The 14209-nt window shown below is 41.9% G+C and overlaps 1 protein-coding gene across 3 annotated transcripts in view; it reads left to right on the top strand.

Moving 5' to 3' along the window:
- LOC141046821 (regucalcin) overlaps window positions 1-14209 on the top strand; it is a 188787-nt gene that overhangs the window by 34569 nt on the left and 140009 nt on the right. The window lies entirely within an intron of this gene.

The raw sequence follows: 14209 nt of genomic DNA, 5'->3' as shown, positions 1-14209 counted from the left end.
CAAACGCAAGACCATGCGTACGCCATGTTAAACATGACGCATGTGCATGGATGTGCACAAAAACGCTAATGTGAAACCAGCCTTAGAGAGCATCTTCAGTCAGTACTGCATACCCTGGCATCCTTAGGCTGGATTGTAAACTGGGAAAAATCGGACCTGAATCCTTCAACCAGGAAGGTCTTTCTAGGAATCCTCTTATATTCCCAGAGCCAATTATCGTTTCTTCTGCCCACCAAGCAGGTATGCGTAAGATAAAAAGTTTTGATGCTAAAAAATCAGAAAAGGGTTACCATAAGACTTGCCATGTCAATGTTGGGGTCAATGACTTCTTACATCCAGGTGGTCCCCTGGGCCCAGGCCCACTCAAGAATACTTCAAAAGTTTATTCTATCCTGCTGGAACAGAGACCCAGAGACACTCAATATGAGAATCTCTCTACCTCAACACGTAAAGTTATTCCTCAACTGGTGGCTCAATCAGGGAAACCTAGCAAAAAGGATATTGTATTCAGGGTATCCAATCACATTAATTACAACAGATGCCAGCAAGCGTGGTTGGGGAGCAATATCTTCTCAAGGAATCTTTGAGGGAGTCTGGCCCAAAAAGATGGAAAATAAATCTTCCATTTACAGAGAATTGAGAGCAGTAGAAGAAGCCCTAAAGGCAGCAGAGCCGTTAATCAGGGGAAACCGTGTCCAAGTTTACTCCAACAACATGACCACCGTAGCCCATCTACGTCATCAGGGAAGCACAAAATACGGGAATCTGCAACACATCTCAGCAAAAATATTTGGTTGGGCAGAATGCCATCTCTAGTTCTTATCAGCTGTCCACCTGAAAGGATCCGACAACGTTGAAGCAGACTTCTTGAGCAGGACAGACCCAGGAGAATGGAGCCTCAATATGAGGATATTCCAAACCATAACCAAAAAATGGGGTCTCCCGGAGGTAGACCTATGCAAGACCATATCCAAGCCCTTTCCACTTCCTGCCGACTTCAACTCAAAAATATTTCACGGATCCGTGCATTCCTCAGCCAAAAACCTTGACTACTGCAACCTCCTGCTCTGTGGGCTCCCCTCTAACACTCTCGCACCCCTCCAATCTATTCTAAACTCTGCTGCCCGACTAATCCACCTGTCCCTCCGGTATTCCCTGGCCTTTCCCCTCTGTCAATCTCTGCACTGGCTTCCCATTACCCAAAGACTCCAGTTCAAAACCCTAACCATGACATACAAAGCCATCCACAACCTGAGTCCTCCATACATCTGTGTCCTTGTCTCCCGGTACTTACCTGCACGAAACCTCAGATCCTCACAAGATCTCCTTCTGTACTCCCCTCTTATCTCCTCTTCCCACAATCGCATACAAGATTCTCCCTACTCTGGAACTCTACCACAACATATCAGACTCTCTCCTACCATGGAAACCTTCAAAAAGAACCTGAAGACCTACCACTTTCGACAAGCCTACAACCTGCAGTAACCACCAATCCACCAAACCGCTGCACGACCAGCTCTACCCACGCCTACTGTATCCTCACCCATCCCTTGTAGATTGTGAGCCCTCGCGGGCAGGGTTCTCTCTCATCCTGTACCAGTCGTGACTTGTATTGTTTAACATTTACTGTACTTGTATTTATTATGTATTCCCCTCCTCACATGTAAAGCGCCATGGCATAAATGGCGCTATTATAAAAAATAAATAATGCCAAAGCAAAACAATGCTTCTCCATAGGTCCAAACGAAAAACATTCAAGGGTGGATGCCTTTGCTCACCCGTGGAACTTCGGTCTAGCATAAGCTTTTCCACCAATTCCTTTAATACCAAGGACTCTGCAAAAAGTCAGGACAAACGGAGTCAGAACTATCCTGATCGCCCCTCTCTGGCCAAAAAGGAGCTGGTTCGGAGCCGTAAGGCTAATGAACTCAGAGGGTCCTCTGATCCTGCCTCTGGACTACGACCTACTACATCAAGGTCACATCTTTCACCCGGCTCCCCACAGCTTAAGCTTGGCAGCCTGGCTTCTGAAACCACAATCCTGAAAGTCAGAGGCCTCTTAGATACGGGGATATCTACCTTACAAAGGAGTAGGAAGCCTATCACAAATACTATATATTCCAAAATATGGAAGACCTTCTCGGCATGGTATGGATCCACACCCATTGATCCCTTCCACCCACATTTGGCAAAGATCCTAGACTTCCTACAGGATGGCTTATCCAAAGGACTAAGACCAAGTACCTTGAATGTCCAGTATCAGCCCTGAGTTCCTACTTCGACCAGAATCTAGCAGACCATCGATAGATAAGGAGATTCATGTCGGCAGCCTCCAGAATCCGTCCAAACAAATCCAATAGGGTTCCAGCTTGGGACTTGAATGTAGTACTAAAAGGTCTAACGATCCCTCCATTTGAGCCTATGGACCAGATCCTGATAGACTATCCTGGAAAACAGCACTTCTTGTAGCCATTACAACGGCAAGAAGGGTGGGCGAGATTCAGGCGCTATCTATCAGAGAGTCTTATCTAAGAATCCTGGACGATAGATTAATATTACGTCAAGACCCGTCCTTTGTACCAAAAGTGTCCTCTGATTTCCACAGGTCCCAGGAAATAATACTGCCCTCCTTCTGTTACAGTCTGGAAGATGAGAGGGAAGCAGGCTTCCATTCTCTGGATGTCTGACGAGCTGTCCTTTTCTACTTGGAAGAAACAGCTTTGGAGGAAAGATCAAAATCTTTTTGTTCAGTATGGTGGACCAAATAAAGGAAAGAAAGCATCCAAAAGCTCTTTGGCTAACTGGATCAAGAAAGCAATCATTGATGCTTACAAAAATCAGGAACTACATCCTCCTAAATCCTTGAAGGCCCACTCCACTAGAGCTGTCTGTCTCCTGGGCAGAAAAGGCAAATGCGTCCATCGAGCAGATTTGCAAAGCTGCTACCTGGTCCTCAGTCCTTACCTTCACTAAGCATAAGGCTGAGTGCAGACGGAGTTTTGAGCCCTGCGGATTTTTCCGTGCAGAATGGAAGAAAACCACAGGTCAAATGACCTGCATTTTTCCTGCGGATTTCTTCCATTTTTCACGCAGTTTTCATGCGGTTTTTGTGCGGTTTTCCATTGCGGTCTTCCCCCTGCGGATTTGGTAACAGGGGAGATAGAAAACCGCACAAAAGAAGTAACATGCTGCAGATTTTGTACCGCAGGAAAACCGGGCGGAAAAATCCGCAGCGTCTGCACAGCGTTTTTTTTTTTCATTCATTTTAAAGGTACTGTACATCACAATGCAGATATGCAACGTTTCTGCGTGGTAAAATCCGCTGCGGAAACGCTGCAAATCTGCATCGTGTGCACATGGCCTTATAGATTAGATGTAATGTTAGTCAGTATTATTTATTTTTATGAAGTTTAAGGAAATGCCAATCGGACTGACCGGGAGAATCGTGCAGCCATATAATTTTTACCATACAATGATTGTTGTAAATACACAGCCCAAGAAATAGTGGCGACTTGCTTTTTTTTTTTTTTTTCTTTTACCATTTTATCCCACTTAGATTTGTTTTTTTTTCTTCGTATATTAAATGTTAAAATAGTGGGTTGCTGTTTTAGATAGCAATTTTTTTTTTTCAAACTTACCCTGCAAAAAAGAAGCCTTGATATGGCCGTGTAGATGCTAAAAGAAAGTCGTGCCCCTTAGATGAAGGAGAGTGTTGTAGCAGTTTTCGTTCTGACCCAAAGTCAGATATGCCGGATCACCTGTGAGGCCGAATTAAGAGATTACGTCCTCAAATAAACAAGTGCTCGGAGAAAAGTCACTTTTCTAGTTTATTCACACAAGAGGCAGTATTTTATACCATTTACAGCACCACCACGTTACCCAAGTCATGATGACCTTTATTTACCATGTACCCAAAACATGATCTTGCAGACTCTTGAAAACATTGCATATGAGATAAGAAGTATAAAATCCTTGAATCAGAAGACTATAAGGCTACAACAATATAAGAACAAATTGGAGCAAAAGAAGGAAAAACATTAACCCTTCTATATCAAAACGTCCTCTGGTCCTTAAGGTATTGAAAAAAAAATCCTAAGTGTGTCAATCTATAATGATAAAGCTTATAAAAATAATTCTAATTATACAGGATCCCATATAGTCAATGCGGATACGAAGAGTGAATTAATGTCTAGTACAGAAATAACAGTGAATAAATGATACATTTAATAATGATGTAATTATGATTAGGTGTGCAAACAAGTGTTTAAATGGTGAGCCACAAAATATGGAGCTATTAGAACTTGTCGAAGTGGTGTCCTGATCGAAGCCGGGTCAGACCTGAAAAATGCAATTAGTAAGTTACGGTACTAGGGACCCTTTCTTTACTTTCCAGGAGGTATAGACTGTGCCGCTTGTTGTTGTGTTTTTTTTTTTTTGTTTTTTTTGTTTTTTTTTTAAATATTCCAATTAGATATTTTCTAAGTGGACCTCTAGTTCAATGTGAAAAATCAATGGATGCCTTTATTCAAATTCGTACTAAAACTGTGTGGGGTTGTGACTATTCAGAAAAATTTAGTGGCCGGGCGCAGTTTGCTATAAGAAATAAAAAAAAAAAACAAAACAAACCCACATTCTTTGCTGGCTCTGAGTGCACCGTTTAGTGTCTAATAATAATCATTTTCTATAGCACTAACATATTCCGCTGCACTTTACATTACAGTGTCTAAACTGCTTCCATGATCTGATATTGGTTGCAGCACTGACGTCATGTTGACATCACAGCAGCCACTTGGTGAACTCCATGGCTGTGGGTGGGGCTGTTTTGTAACGGATTCAAAGGATTGTAATGAATAAGAAAATGCTCACACAAGAATTGAATAAACTAAATTCATTTACTTAATGAATGATAAGATTAAATAAGTATAAACAATAAAATGTGAATCAAAACATACATTACATTCTCAAGGTAGAAGTCCACCACTGATTGTCCAGGAAGCCAGAGAGAGAGAACATGTCTCCTACTTCTTTATGTCCAACTAAAAGAGCTGTATCCAGCCCCACCGTGTGGGGAATGATGTCTCAAGTCTATTGTTCACTGTCTAAAGCCTCCTTCACACATAGCGAGATCGCTAGCGATATCGCTAAAGCGTCACCGATTTTGTGACGCAACAGCGATATTGCTAGCGATCTCGCTACATGTGACACTTACCTCCGACCTGGCTCCCCGCTGGATATCGCTGATCGCGAGAGATCGTCCTGGTCCATTTCTCGTCGTCGGCTTCCTGCTGGCGCCGACGAGCGACTCAATGGACGCGGGAGGAAGTCGTCATCAGAGCTGCCGTCTGACAGGTAAGTAACGACCGCCGACTGCTGCTACGTCGCTGGTGAAATCTGCCTGTTTGGCAGCTCACTAGCGACCATTCAGCGCTGCACCAGCGATCCTGACCGGGTCGTATCGTTGTCGGGATCGCTGGTGCATCGCTAAATGTAACGGGACCTTAAAAGTACATCCCCTCAATCCTGAATGAAGCCTGTTTTACCAGCGCATGGCAGAATACAGGAAGCCTGGAGGAGGGGGCCTCATGTGGAACCCATGGCAAGCTGGAGGAGGGGCTTCTGAGCACATGTGGGGAATTATATAATATAGATATATATAATTAGTAAGATAATTAATTGAAGTGTTGAAACCATTAAAAATAACTGTTACTATATATTGGCTTTCCGACTACATCGGTAGGGCCGCTGAGGTGAGTGTCTGAAGTGCTGTTAATGTTATGACCGCGCTGCAGGCAATATCAGACATTGAGTTAAACATGTTATTTTTATAACAAACTGCGCTTGAAGCTTGTGGCTTTCAGAAAGATGGCAGTTCCAATTACTGTTTATAAAAAGAAAAAAGTGCAACTATCTTTTTAAATGTTTTCATTACTCAATAGTACGCATGAAGATAAGAAACTTTGCAATATATTATGTAAGAGAAATTCCCTTTCATCTCATGGATTGAACTTGAACTCTATAAACCCCATCATTGATATAGGAATTGAAATGGTGTTCATAAATGTTTATGGGAGCTATGTTCAGCTGTAATTTTAACTGAAATGGCACTTAAGTATTACTGTTAGGCCTCTTTCACACTTGTTTTTTACAATCAGTCACAATCCGCCAGGTTTTGAAAAAAACGGATCCTGAATTTTCTTTTGAGGATCCGTTTTTTTTCCCCATTGACTTCCATTATTGGCGGATCGTGACGGATTGCCGTCCGTTGCATCCGTTTTTTTTTGCGGATCCGCCAAAAGTTGCTGTCCGTCACCATCCTCAAAGATTTCAAAACGGAGCTTGCAACTTTTTTTTCTCTGGCGGATCCTCCAGACACTCATTTAACCCGAAATTCTTTCTGGGTGCCGGACAAAAAAAAAAATCTCTCCCTCTCTCCCGGCTGCGATTCCTTTAAAATTCTTCATTTGTCGGATCCGTCAAAAAAAAACGGACGGGTGCCATCCGTTGTCATCAGTACTAAAACGGATCCGCCATCCGTCCTTTTGGCAGATTTTGACTGATGCAAAAAACTGAAGTGTGAAAGAGGCCTTAAAGGGAACCTTTCACCAGGTTAGGCCGATACGAGTTACGGCCATCACCTTTTCAGGGCTTATATATAACTAGATGTGTGTCCGATGCTATCACTTTGGGGGCAGCTGGGGGTGGCGGCCCAACCACTTTGTGCAGTCACAACCGTCAGGAAAAATGGTGTTTTGGGGCCTGTGCTGGAGATGGTGTGCGGCTCCACCAGAAAGTGGCCGCACCCAATCTCCAGCACAGGCCTCAAGCCACGGTTTTTCCTGCCGACTGTGACTGCACGGAGGTGGGTGGCCAGGCAGCAGCGGGATCCGTCGCGTGTAGTCACGTGGTGGGTCCTGGTTGCGGTCCAACGGCGGCATCCCTCTCATTACTCCCCCCTCATTACACCTGCTCCTTACACCATCTCATTATACCCCCTTCATTACACCCTTCTCATTATATCCCTTCATTACACCCCTTTCACAGCCTCGTGATTGCAGCAGCGGCCTGGATCTGAGCGGCGGCTGGAATCCAAGCAGCGGTTGGGTTCGCAGCGGCAGCCCGGATCCGAGCGGCAGCTGGGATCCCAGCGGCGGCCTGGATCCCAGCGGCGGTTGGGATTTCAGCAGTGGCCTGGATCCCAGCGGCGGTTGGGATTTCAGCAGTTGCCTGGATCCCAGCAGCAGTTGGGATTGCAGCAGCAACCTGGATCTGAGCGGCTGTCGGGATCGCAGCTGCGTCCGGGATCCGAGAGGCATCAATAGGGTGTTCCAAAATGGCGGTCGGCGTACTTCAGGTGCGGCGCAGTGGATTGTGGGATTTGGGGACATGCAGATGGAAGTGGATGACAGACAATTTAAGGCAAAAAAAAAAAAATATATATATATATATATATATATATATATATATATATTTATATATATGCATGCGCTGTATATCGTCCCCAACCCGTTCTGGAAGAGAAGAAAAATATCTTTCCAGTTGTATGTGCTGAAACCAGACATCACACCGATCTCAACACTTTATCTTCAGATGTCGCTGTAAGTGGTTACAACCACAAATGAGGCATTAGACAAAGGTAGAACGCTCCCTATGTCAGATCATCGGTATCCCCACAGCGCAATTGCAGGGTGGCAACAGGAGGTCTAACAATGGCCGCTGTTTTTGCCATTTCATATAGCTAATCCGATCTCGGCAGGAGGAGGGACTGATGGGCTAATTGTCAGTCTAACTGACAGGTTAGATAATGTACAGTGCAACATATAGGTTGCACAGTGTATTATCGATGTGATCAAAACATCGCATGTTCACGTCCCCCTTGTGGAACCAGTAAACATTGCAAAGAGAAGAGAAGCTGGTTTTTAGTGTTAGTGAATACTTATATTTTATATCATATTTATAGTTTATATCATTGCATTCTTAACAACGCTAACTCAAAATCATTTTTCATGCCATTTAGTGAATGTCGTAAAAATGTTTTCTATATATGGTATACATATACAGTTGAAACCAGAAGTTTATTCTGGCATATAAAGACACATATGCATGTTTTTCTCAATATCTGATATGAAATCAGAATAAACCTTTCCCGTTTCAGGTCAATTATAATTACCATAATTGTTAATATTTGCCAAATGCCAGAACAATGAGAGAATATTTTAAGGCATTTTTATTACTTACTGCATAGTCAAAACTTTACATACATTTCATTAGTATTTGGTACCATTGCCCTTAAACTGAATGTTCTTGGGTCAAACGTTTAGGATATCCTTCCACAAGTTTCTCACAATAGTTGATCTGAATTTGGGCCCATTCCTCCTGACAAAACTGGTGTAGCTGATCCAGGTTTGTAGGTCGCCTTGCTCGCACCGGCCTTTTCAGCTTTGCCCATACATTTTCAATAGGATTGAGATCAGGGCTTTGTTACCAAATACTAATGAAATGTATGTAAACTTTTGACATTGCAGTAAGTAATAAAAATGCCTTAATACATTCTCTCTCTCCTTCTGGCATTTGGCACATATTAACAATTATGGCAATCCTAATTGACCTAAAACAGGAAAGATTTATTCTGATTTCATGAAAGATATTGAGATGATTACTGTTTTTGGTAGAAACATGGCCAAAAGAAATTAAATCTGGAATTGTTTATACATTTTTATTTTTATGGAGTGCAGTATAACTGACATGTTAACTTAAGTTATGTGTACCCCATATTCCCCCCAAAAAACAGTAATTGTGATGATATAAAAATATAGACTGCCATAAAGGGCAAAACTGGTTTTAAAGCCACATATGTTCACTAGAACTAAACATACCAAAACCTCCCGGATTCAAATATTTTAGTCATGGTCAACAAATGTCTTGATAAGGTGTGGGGAATTAATAAGTATTCAAGTGTTCTTCTCTTTAGTAGAAAAAAACACCTGATTTAGACTAAGTTCACACAGGCATATGAAATATCATCCATTTTTCACATCCACAATTAAAAAATAAAATGTCTAATATACAGCAGTTTCTTATTTAATCTTTGAATTGTCTCTTATGGCTATGTTCACACAGAAGTCATTCACTAGGACTCGCACTGGACAATTGACCCTTTCCTAGTGAGACACATTTTTCGATGATAGCGATACACACAGGATGCTGCCATTAAGAAATGTGTTAACATTCATTTTGTACCAATCAAAGAAAAAGCAGTGTGCATGAAGGTCACGATAACGAACAATCAGAGCAATTAATGCCAAATATAAATTTTATTAAAAAAACACACTTATTGGACAGACAACAGATAAAAACTATTAAAAAAGCCTAAAAAAGGCCCACATGAAACCACAAGAGGTCCATATAAGGACCCTTGTGAACACAATTACACCAAGCTAACAATAATGGAAAATCAACAAATATGCAGGTATCAAAACCCGGTTAACATTCATAGGAAATGTCACAATACACGTACAAAGGGCACATGAAAAATATATTGACAGAATTAACAACTTTCAAGTCCAAAAAAGACCAATAGCATAAGCAAATATAAAAGCTATCCTAAATTCATGTGTAGCATGTTGAATAGCCACCTAAAACACAGTCCAAAATCAGAGGAATATGTGCACCTAAAAAATAGTGTGCTGAATATACTAGTAGATGGACCTGAGAAGTGTATAGTGGCAGTAAGTCACCCTATGTAGCGACATTTGTGAGCCAAAGAAATAATAGAATGGTGCAATGACCTAAATGAGAAAAGGGGGAAAAAAAGGAGAAAGAAACCCCTTATTGGCCCAAAACAGATAAAATGAAAACCGGCTGGATCAATCAAACATGAAGTAATGATACCTCATGGCTTAGATATATAACGGGTTAAACCTGCAGTCAGCATATCGGTGTAATGTGGGAGCTACCCCACGCGTATCGCCACCAGGGAGCATGGCTTCCTCAGGGGAGAAGTGGACTGATGTGTCCAAATAGCATGCTATAATTATAGAAAATATTTAGAATTTAATTGCTTACATCTTTAGCCTAGCGTCTGATGAGGCGGTGTCCGGAAGTGGCAGCCGCGCATGCGCGGCAACCTAACAACAAGATGCCGCGGGCACCTCCATGGAGATGCCAGAAAACAGGCAAATGACTGCGCGTGCACAGTAAACAGGCATAAGGAACCATGTACGCCCGACATGAGGCAGAGAAAAGAAGATGACACATGCGCAATGGATAAAAACTGGGAAACATGTCATTTAGCAAAATGCACAGCAGATGAGAACACGCGTGCGTCGGAGGATATGTTCTTGTCAGGTATATCATGGATGAAGAAAACATGAAACACAGATAAGGGGAAAAAGCGCTCTGGATGAATAAATGGGATGAGGCTTGATAAAGCACTGACAATTAGAGAAAAATGGAGACAGTGCATACCTAAGGAAATTCCAGAAGGGACAAAAAAGCAAAAGTACATCCATGTCAAAAATTTCTCCAATGAAAAACAAGAAAGCACAAAAGGTGCTAAAAAAATAGATAATTAATTTATAATAATAAATGATTAATACAAATGTTCAACTAAAAAATAAGCTGAATAAAAACGAAAATAAAAATGAATATAAAATAAAAAATAATGAAAAGTAAAGAAAATAATAAGAAAAGAAAATAAAAAAATACAAAGAAACAAATAATAAGTACAAAAAATTGGAGAAATAGATAACATTTAAGTTTTGTAGAAGCCAGTGAATAACATCTCATTAAGCCCCTTAGGAGCTAAACGATCAAGTTTGAAGATCCACCTTGATTCCCTTCTTAATAACTCGCCAGTGCAGTGTCCACCTCTGATTGTGGTATCAACCTTTTCAACGACCATAACCCGCAAATGGCCAGGGGCACCATTGTGTAGTGTAAGGAAATGATTGGCCAATGAGGTAATCAGTTTACCCAACGCCTTATCCTTTCTTGCACATGTTATGCTTGAAACATGGTGCTGTATGCGTCGGCGTAACTCTTGGCCCCTTTGTCCTACATAAACCTTCGGGCAACTGCAAGGAAGGATGTAAACAAAATTTTTTTTGTACGACAGTTTGCATAACAATAGGTTTTGACCTGATTAGGGATACCTGAGAAAGCAATGGTGTCACTTGCAACAGTATATGGGCACACGGTGCAGCCCCCACAGGGTATGTACCAGTAAGTTTGAAGCCCCCTCCCAAACGTTGGGTTGGGCGCTTAAAATGACTTGAACACTGAATGTCCTTAAAATTTCTGGCATGTTTGGCAATAAGCTTGGGCCGTTCGCCAACAAAAGGTAGTACCTTAGGCCTCTTTCACACTTCAGTTTTTTACAATCAGTCACAATCCGCCAGGTTTTGAAAAAAACGGATCCTCAATTTTCTTCCGTTTTTTTTTCCCATTGACTTCCATTAATGGCGGATTGTGACTGATTGCTGTCCGTTGCATCCGTTTTTTTTGAGGATCCGCCAAAAGTTGCTGTCCGTCACCATCCTCAAAGATTTAAAAACGGAGCTTGCAATGTTTTTTTCTCTGGCGGATCCTCCACACACTCATTTAACCCGAAATTCTTTCTTGGTGCCGGACCAAAAAAAAAAAAAATCTCTCTTTCTCTCTCTCTCTTTCTCTCTCTCTCTCTCTCTTTCTCTCTCTTTCTCTTTCTCTCTTTTTCTCTCTCTCTCTTTCTTTCTCTCTCTTTCTCTCTTTCTCTCTCTCTTTCTCTCTCTCTCTTTCTCTCTCTTTCTCTCTCTTTCTCTCTCTCTCTTTCTCTCTCTCTCTTTCTTTCTTTCTTTCTTTCTTTCTTTCTCTCTCTCTCTCTCTCTCTCTCTCTTTCTCTTTTTCCTCTTCCCGTCCAGCGATTCCTTTAAATTTCCTCATTTTCAGGATCCGTCTGGAAACGGATCCTGTGCCTTCCGTTCACATCAGTTGAAAACGGATCCGCTTCTCTGACTTTTTGGCGGATTTCAACTGATGCAAAAAAACTGAAGTGTGAAAGAGGCCTTAGGCTCACTCAGAATGTTCCAGTTTCTGGACAAGATACTGTAAAATTCTGTCCAGTGGTTGTTATAGGGGGTGATGATATTCGTAGTAAAGAATTCCCTCTTAGGTTTTGACTGTAATAGTTCACTACGGTCCTTCTTTTCCAAAGCCTGAAAGGCATGCGAGATGATGTGCTTAGGATAGCCCCTCTCTCTGAAACATGATGTGAGAGATCTTGCCTCCACATGAAAAGACTCTCTGGTTCGCTGCAGTTACTGTACGTTTGACACGATAATATTGCCCCCGTGGTATCCCATTATGAACATGTGGCGGATGAAAATTCCTAGTGGTGTAAGCTGTTGGAGGCGGTTGTCTTTCAAAAGAGCGATGTGTAGATCTTCCCTCCCTTCTTGATGATCCGTAGGTCCAAAAAGTAAACAGTCTCCACTGATATACTAGAGGTGAGAGAAATATTCCATGTGTCATCATTTAGGTTTTCAATAAATTTCTCACATTCATTCTGTACAAATTACTGTATTAGGCTTGAATCTCCACCAGTAGTGAAGACGATGATGAAAAGCTGCCTTGTTACTGTTCAGGATTTCCAGAACTAGAACACTGTTTGTTTTTCCTGGTTAATGTGTCTGCAGCTGCCATTTTTTCCAGTAGCTTTTGACATTGGTTTCTATTGCAGTCTATATTTTTCCACCTTTCTATCAGGAAGTTCCTTCACAGTTACCTATTGGAATGAATGTAGAAGACATCACAGGAAACATCAGTTTCCTGCCAAGCTTTCTTGGTTATAATTGAATTAACTGATACAGTAGAAGACTTGACGGCCAAGTTTTATGTTACACTACTGCTCGTCAGGCACCAGTCAGGGAAGCATTTGGAATAAGCGAGAGATATCCAGTTCATCTGTAAAATATATACTTGTCTATCAGTTGTAGTGACTTGTTTTCCATATTGTATGTTGCTGCCTAGATCTCTTCCATTAGCACACAGTAATGATATGGTATGGGTATGTGCACACGTGTTTTGCTGTAGAAGAATCTACTGCAAATACTCGAATGTTGGTAGAATAAAAAAACTTTAAAATGCATTCATGTGATGTGATTTTGCTTGTGTTTTTGATGCCTTTTTTTTTTAAACTTTGTTCCCCGTTGATTTGAATGGGTGAAAAATGCTGCAAAAATGTTGAAAGAATTGACATGCCGCTGATTTGAAAAAACGCTTTGCTGTTTTCGGAAATCTTATTTACTTTTGCTTGTTATTTTAAAACTGTGTGTGTGAGGGTTCAGCTGCAAAAATGCAGCATGTGAACAGGCCATAAGTGTCCTGCACGTTGATTTCCCCCCCCCACTTCCCTTCCCAGTACAACTCAGACTAATTATTTCCAGCCTATTATCCTCTGGGTTTATGTAGACAAAAATCTCATGAGGCAAATTCTAATTGTCCTATATTAGGGCAAAAATTCTTTCTCGATTTTGGATATAGAAAACAGATTAGTTCCCAGAATAAATGTCCAATGACATATTACATTTATCAAGAGAGACCCTCTTTGAATTTGGCCAGTGAATCGACCATCACAACATCCCGTGGCAGAGAGTTCCATTGCTCGTACTATAAAAATGACAGTACAAAACTATGAAGTACATGAACTGCACACATAAATGTATGTCACGTATGGAAATGTATACCATCCACACACTCCTACACCCTTGTTTCCATTACAGCAAAGTTATAAAGTGATAACTGCTACACTTAGGGCCCCGTCACACATAGCGATCTCGCTAGCGAGATCGCTGTGTATATCAGCGACCGGCCCCCCTGCCGGTATCGCTGATCGCTGTAGGAAAGCCCTGGACTTTTCTATGGTCGCTGGTCTCCCGCTGGCCAGCACGCATCGCTGCGTGTGACAGGTGGGAGACCAGTGATCAGCTGGTAACTAACGTACACATCAGGTATCCAAGGGACGTGCGTCCCTTAGAAACCCAATGTGTACGTTAGTTACCAGTGCGCTGATGCAGGGAGCTGGTAACTATCGTACACATCGGGTATCTAAGGGACGCACGTCCCTTGGATACCCGATGTGTACCTTAGTTACCAGCTCCCTGCATCAGCGCGCTGGTAACTAACGAACACAGCGACGCCGCGCGCTAGTGAAGCTGTCTGTTTGATAGCTCAC

The sequence above is a fragment of the Dendrobates tinctorius genome, unplaced genomic scaffold (genome assembly GCF_039654945.1).
Source record: "Dendrobates tinctorius isolate UK_male_01 unplaced genomic scaffold, ASM3965494v1 ptg000121l, whole genome shotgun sequence".
NCBI lineage: Eukaryota > Metazoa > Chordata > Amphibia > Anura > Dendrobatidae > Dendrobates > Dendrobates tinctorius.
The sequence above is the reverse complement of the archived record's forward strand: the minus strand, read 5'-3'. Positions and strand labels throughout refer to the sequence as shown.